The sequence below is a fragment of the Protopterus annectens genome, chromosome 3.part1 (genome assembly GCF_019279795.1).
Source record: "Protopterus annectens isolate FY-2018-M chromosome 3.part1, PAN1.0, whole genome shotgun sequence".
Classification (NCBI taxonomy): domain Eukaryota; kingdom Metazoa; phylum Chordata; order Ceratodontiformes; family Protopteridae; genus Protopterus; species Protopterus annectens.
The window spans coordinates 1,734,858,294-1,734,873,558 of record NC_056732.1 but is presented as its reverse complement, the minus strand read 5'-3'; positions in this window follow the sequence as shown (position 1 = coordinate 1,734,873,558).

Genomic DNA, 15,265 nt, shown 5'->3' with positions numbered 1-15,265 from the left:
TTTTATGTTTTTCATCTGCCGAGTGGCACCTTGCTTGCTTCAGTTTTGTTTTTGATTATTAGTCTACTAAATGACAGGTCTTTAATTAGGGAAGGGGCCCCCACACACATATGGAATATGTATAAATGCAGTCCCCACAAACCTTTATCTGCTATGTACACCCACCTACATCTCCCCCACACCCGAAACAATTGCAATACAGACTGTAATAACATCACAAACATCCACTCACTCAATGACATCTGCAGAAGTGTTAACATACCTTGTGAGAGAGACACTTGTAATGGTGCCATGCAAAATTGTTGCTGTTGTACAATGGAACAGATGCCGATGTTACAGGTTTTGTTTGCAATAGTCTCATATCAGGCGGTTGAGATAACAGCTACACTCACATGTAGAACTATTTACTCTAGCCGTCACACACAATCCACGGGGGGACATGAATTCAAAGTATCTGTGTTTCTCCATATAGCTGTTGCATTCATCACAATACAATACATCCAGACCGTCTCCCTCGAAGGTAGGGCAAAAGGACAATGCCCAAGTGGAGTAGTCAATTATACACCACTGTTGCCGTGTAATTGGCCAATGGAGTAGCTGCACAGTTGATGTGCATGTAATAATTTACTCCGGAACACCAATTGGTGGCAGGATACCACATGTTACAGGTATCCACGTATAAAATGATGGCTTGCCATACATTCAAACCGTATGCTCATACCATTGAATCGTTTAAAGAGGAAAGGAGTAACACAGATATTATCGTATACTCGGACCACTAAGAAGGTATGTAGAACACTCAGTATGTTAGTGTATGTAGTGCCTGTTCTGTATTAATGAAATTGTATGCAATGCAGACAGTGGAAAAAGGTATTATGTAGTGATGTCTTGTTGAGCATAGTAACACTTGTAGAAATTGTGTGTACTGCTGTGGGCCACAAGGTAAACACCTCAGACACCACAAGGGATGCTACATAAGGGCTTTAAACATAATTCCACTCCAGCCGCTGTTGGTGGTAGGGTTTGTCCAACAAGTACGTGCCATAACAGGGGATAGTTTATGTTGATATACTGTAAAAGTAGGCATATGTATAGGCGTATAATGAGAATAACATGCCTAAGGTGGTCCTGCTGTGCAATTATGCTTTGCATTATGGGATATGGTTTCAAATATGTGAAAAGTACAGTATTGTAGGTAGATAAGTCAAGTATTTTACATAGCATGACTGGTATATTATGCAAACATAAGGTATGTGTATTGGACTGTACAATACACAATAACAGGATACATATGTCTTGTAGTCACCAGACAGTGTAACAGCATGATAGCTAATTGAAATGGAAGAGCTACTCAATTATCCATGCACAAAGAACATGTAATAGCTTCATAGGTTCATAGTTAGGTACTATGCTGTCTGGCCAAGTCCATTTGTAAGCCCTAATACAGTGTTGTCACTGTCGGCACCTCCCTAGGTTAGTGTCCTGTGCCTGTGAGCAGCACAGCCATTTGTTTCCTGCACCTGTGTACAGTACAGCCACTGCAGTGATCCCTGGCATACATGTCTGTTCCCCATCCACCCATTGAGGTATCTCATGAAGAGTGATAGTGAGGGTCCCTGCCTGATGTACATAGGAATCATGTTCCAAAGCATGGTGAGTGTCCGTTTCAGGAATGTATCCCTCCAGCACGTGCTACTCATCGTTGCGTTTGGGTACATATCCCAGAGCATGTTGCTCTCAGTGGCTTTTGCTTATGTTGCATATGTGGAGCATATCCATCAATACTGGTGTGGACATGGGCCTTGTATGTTCAGCAGAGGTCACCTCTGAGTATGCGATATGCAAATGACTACAGTTGGGGTTTCAGTAGTTCTGCTGCATACGTCATCCTTTGGAGGTGAGTAATACTGTTGGTGCGTTAATGTTGTGGTATTTAAAGCCATTGCTGTCCTGTAAGGTACACCACAAAGGGGGTGTAGTACCCCTGAATGTGTTTCATAAGTCAGGAGTATAGAGGTACAATGGCAGCCTTTGTTCTGGCTACAAACCATTACAGATTAGGGTGGCCATGTAGAGGGATATCCACGCCCCCTTGCCAATAAGGTTATAAAAGGAGTGGGTGCTATCTACGTGTGTATTAAGATCCCTTATAATGTCTTATGTAGGTAGGGGACTACCACCTATGTGATAGTCACAGGGTGATTGTTGTAATCCAAACGGGATGTCTATGCACCTTCTGCCATGCTGCTTGAGGCCGTGTTACCGACACCAGGTATCCGTCACAGTGATATCCGTATGGAGGGTGTGTATATTAGCTGGTGAATCAATCATGGCCCCTAGTTTGCAGTCGTCTGGAAACCTATTCAGGGAAAGTCTTTCTGTGCTAGACTGTACCTCAGGGAAGCATATAACGAACATGAGGGTCCCTATGACCGAGGACTGGGGTATGCCAATTGTAACTGATGTACAGTAGGAACTGCGATATGCTACCCTGACCGCGTGTGTCCTGTCCGTGAGCCACTTTGCATAACATCTCAAGACGTATGGGTCGCTGTGCAGGTGGATGTGTATATTGACAATACCAGAATGGTGAACGGTGTTGAAAGCCAATGAGAGGACAAGGTAGGCTGTGTGGACCCCCTTACCATCATCTACTACCTTAGTAACTGTCTCACAGGACTCCACCAGGTGTAGGAGCCATGGTGTGGCCCTAACAAATCCAACCTGGGTGGTATCAAAGGTTTGGAGGCCAAAAATGTCTCTGTGAATGACTTCCATGATGATGTTCTCAATAGCCTTGCAGAACAGTCTAGTCAGGTGTATAGGGCAATAGTTCCTCTGGTCCATTGTGGCACCACCTCTGTGGAGTGTGATAACTGTTGCCGTGCACCATTCAGGGTCCACAATGCCTGATACAAGGCTATTAATGAATCTGGTGCCCAAGTGGGGAGCCATGTCATTCTGAGGTTTGTGTAAATTGCAGCCTGGGATGTTGGATGGTCACATGGAGTGTGTGTTCCAGGCTTTAGAGAGAGAGCAGGTCTGAACAGAGTAGTTGTGACCTCAGGGACTCTGCATTGATCCTGTATAGATGTGGGCCCTTTAGGGTGTGAGAGGGGTGTAAAGTTAGCTGCCAGGGTGTTGCCAATATCAGTCGGTTCTGTAATGTTTCTGCCTAACCGTTGTATGTCAGAGCAGATGTGGATATTGCCATCGAGAGTAGTGACATACCTCCATAACGCTTAGTGGTAGCCTTTTGAATGTGTCGCAGTAATGTTTACGTAGCTAGTGATGGAGGATGTAAGAAGGGATCCCAGAATCCTACTGAGGCTGACTAGGGAGCTACCCCACCCATGGGAGTGTACCCTACTTTGCAACTGTCTCCTTCTGTTGTGCAGTATGTCCATGGCAGTGGACCCCCAGAGGGGCGTCCGTTATGTGGTGGGTACTGTCATGGCTCTGTTTGGGATAGCATGATCCATGCAGTCGTGTATGTGCTAATGAAGTGCAGTTGGGAATGTTTCTGCGTTTGTAACTATATTGTCCATCTGCACGGGTGTCATGGTGTTTACTACTTCTGTCATACAAAGAGTGAAGTTGGCTTTGTAGAAATATTGTACTGTGTTTTCCGTGAAGGGTGTGGTGCCGGGATGTGGATAACAAGGGTGATTAGCATATGTTCGGAACTGACCAACGAGGGGATACCCCAGGTGTGTAACACCAGTCACACATGTTGGCAATGTCCAGGTCTACGATATTGTTGGCCTTGGTGGTGGTGCGTATAGGTTGATCCAGCCGAATGGAGTTTATTAACCCACGAATGTGTTGGCCTAATGTGTCGGTACATGATTAGGTATCCCAGTTAGGTGTGGGGTAGCGTCAGTGTCACATCAGTAGTTCCCGTTTGAACCCTACTTTCCAGTACACCAAGAAATGAGGGCCGTTAACCGTGGGGTATGGTGTGGAATCCGTAGCAAGCTACAATTTGTATAGCAGTTCTGGCCACAGTTAGTTGCACTTGGATTGCCTCTGATGCATCGTGCTAAGCAACCAGCATGGAGGTGTGTACATCCCTGTGAAATATGGACACACCTCCGCCGTGGGTGTTCCGGTCCTGGTTACATAACTGAAAGGTCTGGTCTGTGTAATAGCCTGTCAGTGCAGGGGTGCTCTCCGGAGTCTAGAAGCAGGTCACAGTCACTCCAGAGACATCGAAGTGGTCCATTATAAGGAGTGCCTCGGATGAGTGCGTTTGAGATGAAGATGTCAAGCATTGAGTAACAATACCCTCAGGTTTTGCTTGCCTGTACCTGTTCTGGTGGTGAATATGTTTCTGAAATGTGTCTAAAACAGGCAATATAGGAGCAGCAAGAGCCTGAGATGTTACCCATAATCCCAGGGCTGACAGGTGCAGGCCATCTGTGGCAAAGCATTGCGGTTTGTCGACCATGTCAGTCAAAGCAGACAGATACTGGATACCCTTGGAATGACACCAGAAGCATAGGCAACTGTTGACGTGAATAATTCTTTTGTTCTACTGTGTCATCAGTCTGGACTAATGCAGAATGCTTCTCAGGGCTAGGGCGATACCTGCCTGGGCTACAAGATTCGAGAGCTATTGCATATCCCTGTACATGTAGTCCAGGAAGTTACATCTCAGGGCATTCACACTAACGTGGAGAATGACAGTCATATTGTACCTGTTGATGAGTGACCTGAGTGCATAGGTCATGTTGTGGATCCTGTTACCTGACAGCCAGATGACAGTGACTATCACCTTGTGTGGCCTGCTGAGTGGGACATCAGTGTGACTGCCTACAGAGTCACCTATGACTAGTGTGTTGGGTATGTTATAACACGCTATTGGCTGTAGTTGATAGGCACACATGAGTCTGTGGGCTATAGGTAATTGGTGTTGTGTTTGGTGATGGGGGCTGCCTCTGTTGCCTACATAGAGTAGTATGGAGAGGCTCCGCAAATGTTGTACTCTTACTATGTGTGGCCTGTGGTGGTGGAGATCTACTGAGACTATGTGATGAGTGGGGTGTGCTGCAAATGTTTAACATCCCCACATGATTGCCAGGGTAAGTCTGGGTTGGAGAGAGCATTACCTCCAGCATGGCTACATATGTGCATCTCCCACAGGCTGTAGTGTCGTGTGTTAGGAGGTGAGCATTGACTGTGTACATGAGCCGATTGCTATATTGCCACATGTTGCCCACATTCATCATATAGACAGGCAATAACACTGGTAATTGACATTTGGACATGCCTGTCTAGTCAACCATTACTCACAAGATATGTGAGGTAAGTGTGTACAACAGCTGTTGTACTGTAAGCATGTTGGAAATGTAAGGACAAACAGTGTTTACCTGTAGGAAATGAGTAGGATTGAGTGATAAAGTAATTAGTAGCTTATGAAGTGTGTACATGTTCTGAACAAGTGCTGAGCATGAATAAGCAATACAGATAGGGTGTTGGATAATTTAAACTCACTGCCCCCCCCCAATAGGTACACAGTCACATATCCATGAACATGACAGAGCCCCTGTAACCATAACTATGATGGTACAAGGTACACTCAGGCTGCATGTGACCTGTTCAAATCCCTGGTCGTGTAATACACATATGGCAAAACAGTTGGCTCTACACATACACTGCCATGTAAAACATAGGTTCATGGCAGTCTGTGAAAATATGGAATGGATCACACTAACAGTTATCACAACCCACAAAGTGGAGACGCCACTCATAATGGGAGGCACAGCACTGTTACCCTGCTGAGTATGGTCTGAAAGCCTATGAACCTTAATCAACGTAGATGTTGTTAGCAGTATAGATGTAGATGACAGTACCGATGAATACATGCTGCATAGCATACCTGTGACAGGTCAGAGGACATCATCACCCATACTGTGTTCCACCTGCACTCAGTATACTACATGTACCATCGTATGTCACAGGAGTGTTCTACCAGTGGCCTGTTCACAGAAGCAACACTACAAAAGGTGTCTGAGTGACATGTGCATAGCACACCAGTGGCAGCTACAGTAAAACAGGGTTAATGTTTTGTACTCCCCTGTCATTGTAGCCCATACCACACAGACAAATGGGTTGCATCTGCATATGTGAGAATGTGAATGGCCATGAGCTAGGAGCAATAGCTGACTCAGTGTTGTGGACAACATACAGCATGGGCTTTGTGGGTGAGGTGCGTGACATATGTGCACAATCTGACAGCTGCTTATTGCATTGTCACCGCTATGTTAATAACCCTGTACCCATTAACTACCACCTCGGCAGCGGTCAACATTATGGACACTGTGTGTAAGAGATAGTGCTGTGCAGTTTACCTCCCTGAGCTAGTGACATCACCAGGCCTATTAAGTAGTCATAAGAGGCCACCCAAGTCATGACAGGGTGCCATCCATGAGCATGGAGATCATTGGACAGCCATACTCAGCACTCACGTGACCAATATCGGATCACATATCACCTTTAAGGGGTATTGGCCATGCTTGGATGGGCGTCACCAGCCTTCACAATCTTCATCTCCACTATGCAGCATGCTGCCTACCCTGCATAAAGACATGTGCAACACTGTGATGTTGGACATGCTACACGTACATATCCTGATCTGAAAGACATATGTCATGGACAGCCACCGTCCTAGTACAAGGATCGCCACATGCTGGACAGGTCCCTGTGCCATAAATGTGACATACTCCTGCCATACCATGCAACCCTGTCCAGCAAAGCTGCACATGTCATCTCTGTCATATATGGTGCGATGACTGCATGGTAGATGTATCAGTGACTGTCTGTATCAATAATGTGGCACTGATTCACCTGACGGCGGGAACATGGCTGTTGGATACAGCTAGAAAACCTGACATCCCATGCCCATACATGGCCCAGGGCATATACACTACTACATGATCTTGGCCGTACATGCTTTAGTTGATAACCATCCCTGCGAATACCATCCGGCTAGCCATTGTCCCATGTGTATCACATGTGCAACACCGGCAATACGTGGCAGGATTTTGAACTGTTGTACAGTGCCGTGTAGATGTATATGGCAAAACACATGCTTGTAAAGGCTTCCGTGCGCATGTCTACATTGTCACTGCCCATGTCCGTGAAGGCAGTGTATGTGATGATATGTGACATATACACAGCATCAAGGTCAACAGCATTAATGTGCACACATCCTGGCATGTGCTGATAGGTAAGAACACCAGTACAGGCAAACAGACATGCCCACATCATGACAGCATTCACATGGAGTATGAGCAATGTAATGAGGTGACACACGTATATGGTGATAATATCCACTCCCCATCGGGTGTTACATGTGTGTGAAACAAACATGTCAGTTGTGTGAGTGTCATGACGATTTGCAAAGGCAACTTTTCATAAGTACTAAATGTAATACACATGAATGTGCATCTGTATCTCTGTACATCTCTGAGATGCTGTGACCTGTCTCCATCATTATGTCTTACAGATAATGCCTGCTGGCATATAGCCGCTTGGAGGATGATGCCCTCATACCATACCTCCATGATAACTATGAGGTACTGTTCAGCCATGTGCCACAGCATGCCCAGCAGCATGATGACCTGTGGCAGGAACTTTGCAGGAGGGTTAATGATGTGGGTGGCCATAACCGCACCTACCAGCAGGTGCACAGACACTGCACGGACCCGATCCGACATGCAAAACAGCGTGCCAATGCAATAGCCAGGGAACAAGGTAGAACAGGTGGTGGGCCACCAACCCAGCCCCCACTCACACCTACCAAGGAGCTACTGGCCAGCCTGGGGACCCCATCAGAACAGCATCCACAAACTCTAGCTGCCATCGTGGAGGTGGGTGTCTCCCAACCACAGAGCCTGGAGTTGCCTGGTAAGTCACTACTGCACATATAAATATTATATCCCATTTAGTCGCATCTGTCGCATGTGTCACTGTACACTATGTAATGTAACATCATATGCAAGGTATGTTTACACACATGCCGCATACTATAGGTTCATAGGTAGATACTAGGCTATCTGCCCTAGGGCATTTATAAGCCTAGCCAGAGTGTATTTGGCTTCTGCCTCCCTATTAGATTAGCCTACTGTGCCTCTGTAAAGTAGGTCACAGAAGGTACCCTTTTATGATTAGTTTACTGTGCCTCTGTCTAGCAGGGACACAGAAGAGATACAAGGGGTGAATTTGCGATTTCCCATCCACACGTCCAGATTTCGCTTGAAGAGGGTCAGCGAGGGGCTATGTCTAACATGAATTGGGATTCTATTCCAGAGTGAGGGGAGCCTCTGGGAAATGAATCTGTCCCTCCAGCATGTCCTATTTATTTTTGTGCTGAGGTTTAGGTCCCTGGAGCATGTTGCTCTAAGGGACTTGGATTTTTTGAGGTGGAGCATGTCCATTAATTCTGGGTTTGACATGGCTTTGTACGTCAGGCATAGATCACCTCTGAATAGGCGGTAAGCAACTGAGCAGAGCTGGAGTTTCTTTAGTCGAGCTGCATAGGACATCTGTTTGTAGCCCATAATCCTCTTGGTGAGGTACTTTTGGGGTCTCTCTAGTTGCTTCAGGTGTCGGGTAAGGTACATCCCAAAAGGGGCATTGTATTCAATTATGGGCCTGATGAGTGATGAGTAGAGGGGCACAATGTCCTCTCTTGATCTAGATGTGAACCCTTTCGTGATAAGGTGGGCTATATAGAAGGTCTTTCTAACCACTTTGGCAACGTGATTATCAAAGGAGAGATTACTATCTACGTTGGTCCCCAAATCTCTAATTACTTCTTCCGTACTTAATGGATTATCACCTATGTGGTAATTTGTGGGCACCTTGTTTTTCCCAAAGGGGATGACTATGCATTTTTTAGCATTTAGCTTGAGGCCGTGGCTCTGGCACCAAGCATCCGTCTCTGTGAGACCCTTTTGGAGGATGCTTGTGTCAGCTGGAGATTCGATTATGGCCCCAGTTTGCAGTCATCTGCGAACTTTGTCAGCCATAATCCCCCCATGTTAGCCTGAACCTCAGAGAAGTATATACCGAACAAGAGAGGTCCCAGAACTGATCTGTGGGACGCCACTTGTAACTGGTTTGGATTCGGACATGGCACCTGCGATTCTGACCATGTGGGTTCTATCTCTGAGCCAGTTTGCAACCCATCTTGTGATATAGGGGTTGATATTTAAGCTGGTAAGCTTATTTATGATGCCCGAGTGGGGTATTGTGTTGAAGGCTTTTGCGAGGTCCAGGTAGGCTGTGTGGACTACCTTACCCTCATCTATGGCTTTGGTAACTGTTTCAAAGAAATCAACTAGGTTTAAGAGGCAAGATCTGCCCTTAACAAAGCCGAATTGGGTAGGGTCCAGTGTCTGGAGGCTCCCAATGTCTTTGTTTATGAGTTCCATTATAATACGCTCCATAGCTTTACAGACCAGACTAGTCAGGCTTATGGGGCGATAGTTTCCGGGGTCCGTTGTGGCACCACCTTTGTGGAGTGGGACCACTGTAGCTGTACGCCATTCTTTGGGTACCTATCCTGTAGTAAGGCTAAGTTTGAACAGTGACTTAATGTGAGGGTTCAGTTCTTCTTGGAGCTCGTGTAAGACACAGCCTGGGACACCGTCCGTTCCCATAGATGCTGTGTTTTTTGCTTTGGAGAGGGCAGCTTTCACCTGTGCATCTGTGATGTCAAGGAGGTTACATTCAGTTGGGATAGGCATTTGCTCCTTTTGGGGGGAAGGGGGGGAGAAGTTTGCGCTGAATCTGTCTGCCAGGATGTTGGCTATGTCTGTAGGTTCGGTATATTTTGTACCATTATGCAACAATTCAGAGCATATCTGGGAGTTTCCGCCCATGTTCCTGACATAACTAAAGAAGGCCTTGTGATTATCTTTAGTGTCTAGGGCAATATTTCTTTCGAAGCTGGCCTTTGATGATTTTATGAGGGATTGAAGTTTCTTGCTAATACTGATTAGAGATGCCTTCCCTTTTTGGGATTTTGCTCTGTCATGTAGTAGCTTCCTCCTTCTGTTGTATAGCTTATTTATGGCCGGGGTCCACCAGTCCGGTCTCCTGTTTTTGGAGGAGTGAGTCTTGGTTTTATTTGGGATAGCATGATCCATGCATTCCTGCAGGTGCTCATAGAATGCATTTGTAAAGGATTCTGCGGATTGGGCTGTATTATCCTCTGGCCCAGGAGCTTTGAAGGACTTGAGAAGTGCAAAGTTGGCTTTTGAGAAATTCTTTACAGTGATTTCCTTGGCTGGGGGTGGAGACGGGATATGGATGTCCAGGGAAATTTGTTTATGGTCTGATCTTACCAATGAGGGGTTTACCTCTGGTCCCCATGTTGGTGATGACCAGGTCCAATATGTTGTTCCCTCTTGTGGGAGTGGTGACCAGTTGTTCCATTGCGTTAGAGTTTATAAATTCAAGGAACCGTTGGGCGAGGGTGTTTGGGCTTGAGTAGTTTTCCCAGTCGATGCTTGGGTAGTTGAAATCACCCAATAACATAGTGTTTGGAGAGACCTTCATATTCTCCAGTATTCTCAGGCATGCCAAGTGGGGTTCCTGTAATAGAGAGGGTGTTCTGTAGCAGGCTACAAACTGAAAGGCAGTTTTGCCCACTGTTAGTTGCACATGGATGGTTTCTGATGCTTCGTGCAGTGCCACTAACCTGGACGTGTAGGTATCATTGATGAATATAGATACTCCCCCTCCTTTTCTGCTTCGGTCCGAGTTTTGGGGCCGAAATGTATGGTATGAGTTAAAACCTGGTAGTGCTGGGGTGCTCTCAGGAGCCTTGAACCAGGTTTCTGTTACTGCACAGACATCGATTTTCTCCATACCGAGGAGAGCCTTGAGTGCATGCATCTTGAGGTTTAGACTTCTGGCATTGAGTAGCATTACCTTTATTTTTTTTTATCCTTGGGTTGTCTATGGAGGTGGGTTTGTCCTTTGAGCCTTGCCTAAAAAAGGCACTATAGGGGTGGAAAGAGCCTTGGCCAGTATACAAAAGCTTAAGGGTGACAGGTGCTAGCCGTCCCTAGCGAAGCAACGTGGCTTGTCGAGCATGTCATCCCAGGCAGACAGACACTGGATCCCCTTTGAATGACACCAATACTTTAGCCAATTGTTGAAACTGATCATTTTGTCTTTATACTGTGGCATCATTCTTGGTGAGGGCAAGATGCTACTCAAGGTCAGGGTCATACCAGCCTGGGCTACATGGTCAGAGAGCTCCTCTATGTCTCTTTTCATGTAGTCCAGGGAGGTACGTCTCAGGTCATTCACACCAGCATGGGCAATGATGGAGTCATACTTGTACTTGCTTTGGAGTGACCTGAGTGCTTGCATTATGTGGCGGATCCTGGCACCCGACAGGCAGCTTACAGTGACCTTCTCCTTGTTCAGTCTGGTGAGCGGGACGTCAGTGTGCCGGACAATAGAGTCCCCTATAACAAGTGTATTTGGTGTGTTGTTTGGCCTTAAGGGCTGTGACTGTGAGGCACACTGATTTTGTGAGATATGTGATTCATGGGTATTGTTGAGGGGTGGCTGTTGCTTGGATATCTGCTTAGAAGGTCTTTGCTGTTTAAGCAGATTTTTATTTAGAGCCTCCGAGTATGTTTTTGTGTGTTTATGTGCTGGGTATGCAGATGCAATAGGTCTGTGTGAGACTGGATTTGTGGTGTGGGTGGTTACCTTTTCCTCCTGACTGACTGTGCCAGTCTTGGGTTGAGAGAGCTCTGCCTCCAGTTTGGCTGTGTAACTGCATCTCTCACATGTATTAGAGTTTGTTGGAAGGAGGAGAGGGTTGTTTGTGTACATAAGGCAATTGTAACATTGCCTCAAAATTCCCAGATTCACCAGCTGGACTGGAGAGTAACCTTGAAACTGACCCTTGGACATACCAGATTAGTATAGGGAACTTTTTTTTACTGATCAGATTAGGGAAGGGAACTGATTTTTCACTTGATCAGGAATGACCAATCGGGAGCCTAATACTTATGAGAAGTCAAGGAGGGTGTAGTGCTTTAGTTAGTTAGTGTTTCCTTATAAGAGCTGAGCAAGTGCAAGGCTTTAGAAAGAGAATAGAGTGATTACTTTGAGAGTTTGAACAGTTCTAAGGGAAAAAGTGAAGAGCAGACTTTGTGGAGCCTGGAATAGTTTAAACCTGTTTAGGCAGCGCTGCCCGACGCTGCTCAGTGCGCAAAACCGTGCAAAAAGAGAGTAGTGAGGTTTTAAGAGAGAGAGATCAAGGAGTTTAGAATTGACCCAAAATGGCCAATAAAACTACAGCTTCTAGGTAGTAACCACTCCTCCAGGGACAGGCAGGCTGTTCAATATTAACCACTCCCACTGATGAACACAAAGACTTCCCTTTATCCCAAGCAAGCACTGGCCTTCTAGAAACTTCCAAACAGTTCAGAACAGCAAATCTGTAACTGAACTTTCTTAACTTTCAGAAAGTGGGAAAAAAGCAGGATTTTTTTGTTTTTTATAGTATACTACCCTGTGTATGCACACATGTGCATACTCCATAGTATATGCTATTGTACTGGTGAATTTTTTAACATGCAAAGTGCACCCTGTAGCTGTCATACAGTCATGGATAATGATCAAACTGCTGTGTCACCCCTATAGAGGTACCTCTGGTGTGCCGCAGAGACAGCAGTCCGTTGCAGGTGAGACAGTTATCAGTATCAGGCATGTGAATGCACAGATCTATTCGCCATGTGGCCAGTTAACACATGTACACATAATGTATGGTCCAGTCATGATATACAGGTTGCAGCTTTCATCAATCACACTGGCTACCCATGTGCAATATATAAAAACCAAATGAAACAACAACATGAACCCACAGTAACTGTCATTGCTAGATGTGTGGACAGCTGTCCATACAATGGTGGAGGCATTGTTCAATGCAGGAATATGTACTATACATCAGAACAACACATGTGGGGTACGCAAACAGTACTACACAGTGAACTGGGATATGGGCAGCCCACGTGATCCACCATTGTGGAATGTGCCCCTGTAATGAGTGCAGACATTGTGATGTGCCAGCTGACATGTCCCAGACATGTAGTGGTCCGACTGCAACATTGTCACACTATCCCATAAAACATACCCCACATACCAAACATACAACTCTTTGTCTGTATAACCCTGTGGACACTGGAGTATCTGACATCTATGGGTGTATGTCATATGGGACAACACAGACATGTGACATAGATGGCCATCACACACATCTGGCCAACACATGTTCACACATGGCCATGGGGGATGGCCAGAGACATGTAGTAACACACAGTAGATGTGTTGTGTATGTGTGCACACCCTGTTGCACATTGTCTACACATGGTCCAACTATAGCCTTTGTTGAATGGTTATATAGTAGATGTGAAACACTGGACATCCTAACAGCCTGTGCACAGCTTGTGGAGGTGTCACTTAATTTGACCACATACGATGTGTTGCACATCATGACTGTGTCACAGCATGAAAGTAGTCACCTGTACAGCTTCCACATACATACACAGACATCACATCAGGCCAGAGATACCGTACATTTCCCTTGCTGCTGTTGGACATCACTGTCAGCAGTGCACCTTGTGTGTGTGGTACATAAATGTCATGTGGAACATGGTGTATTGAGCAGTCCGCCATGTGTGGACATGGTTGACAGGCAGCTAAGACATGTTAGCAGTTGTGCAGGGGTGTCATCGGTATGTCGTCCGGTGACCTGTCACACATGACACAGCATGGTTTAGTGTGTATACACCTCAGCAACGTGGGTCACAATCCACAGTATGTATGTATTGTGTATGCACGAAGTCATGGCTATGCACTGTATGTGTATTCCACACTGTATAGCAATAGAGACGCCTCATGATTCCATGCAATGGCACTATATCTGTACTTCACACTGTATAGCAATATAGACACCTCATACCACCCTCAATGGTCATACACATCTGCTAAAAGTGCATTATATCTGTAGGGCATACAGACAACACTGCAATGTGACACCATTACACCGCTGTACATGTGTCAGGACACCATTGTGTCAAACATGTATGCATGTCACTGCACACATCAGCAGATTACATGTCATACTACATGTTAATGTCAAGGACATATGCCTCACATCAGCCATGTGTACTGTTAACCTGTGCTGGTCCACATGGTGTATCACAGGGATGCATGCTTACTACCATGATTGTGTGAAATACATGGCTTCTGCTATGACACATGCTTGCTGTTGTGTGCAACCCAGTGATGTAATCTAACTAACACTGTTAATGTCTGAGCTGCATGCCATCTGCTGTATCACATGCATGCTGCATGCCTTCTGTCATATCACATGCTTGGTTGTCTGTGTGTGTCTGTGTGTGTGTGCCTGTGTGTGTGTGTCTGTGTGTGTGTTTGTCTCTATTGTAATGTAGAGTCTTTGTTTGCCTTCACAGGTGATGTAGGTGCGTTGCCCTCCTGCGGTCCATCTGATGTTCGTGTCCCCACAGACTCTAGCAGTGATGAACATATGCTTGAGGTACAGGCAGGGTTGTCAGGGGCTGAATCTGTGACTTTGGTTACCATCCCACCTATAATCCCCCTCTTCCCCGCACAGTTCTCATGCCAACACATACTCCATCACCAGTGGCCATAGAGAAAGGACAACTACCGTGTGTTAACTCGGAACAGGAACGTGTGATGGCTACAGAAGGTGTGTCATCACACCATGGTGTCAGTGACCTGACCGCAGATGTGCCACACAGGCATATGGCCAGTGCTGCTCGTAGGAGGACCCCTGGCCAACATGCACCTGCACGACAGAGCGCAGCAGCTGGTGTCACCAGACACGTTTCAGACTGTAATGGCGGCACAGGCACGTGCTGAACAGCAGAACAGAGAAGGTCAGAGGCTTCAGAGGGCTGCTATTCGTTCTTTAAATGAAAACATCCAGGCATTGGCAAATGCTCAACAGCAGATTTCTGATGTTTTGGACAGGCGATTGGGTGACATGGTTGGAATCCTTGGCCGTGGCATGGCAATCCGTGAATGTGAGCTGTCTGTGCTGGAACATCTGGTAGGAGTGAGGCGTAGGCCACGTGGACGTAGGCCAGCTACACCACCTGGTGCAGGTCTACGCGAACGAGCTACCTCACATGCCCGCTCCCATAGTGCCGGTAGCAGCAGCAGTGCAGCTGGTGCTGCGCTG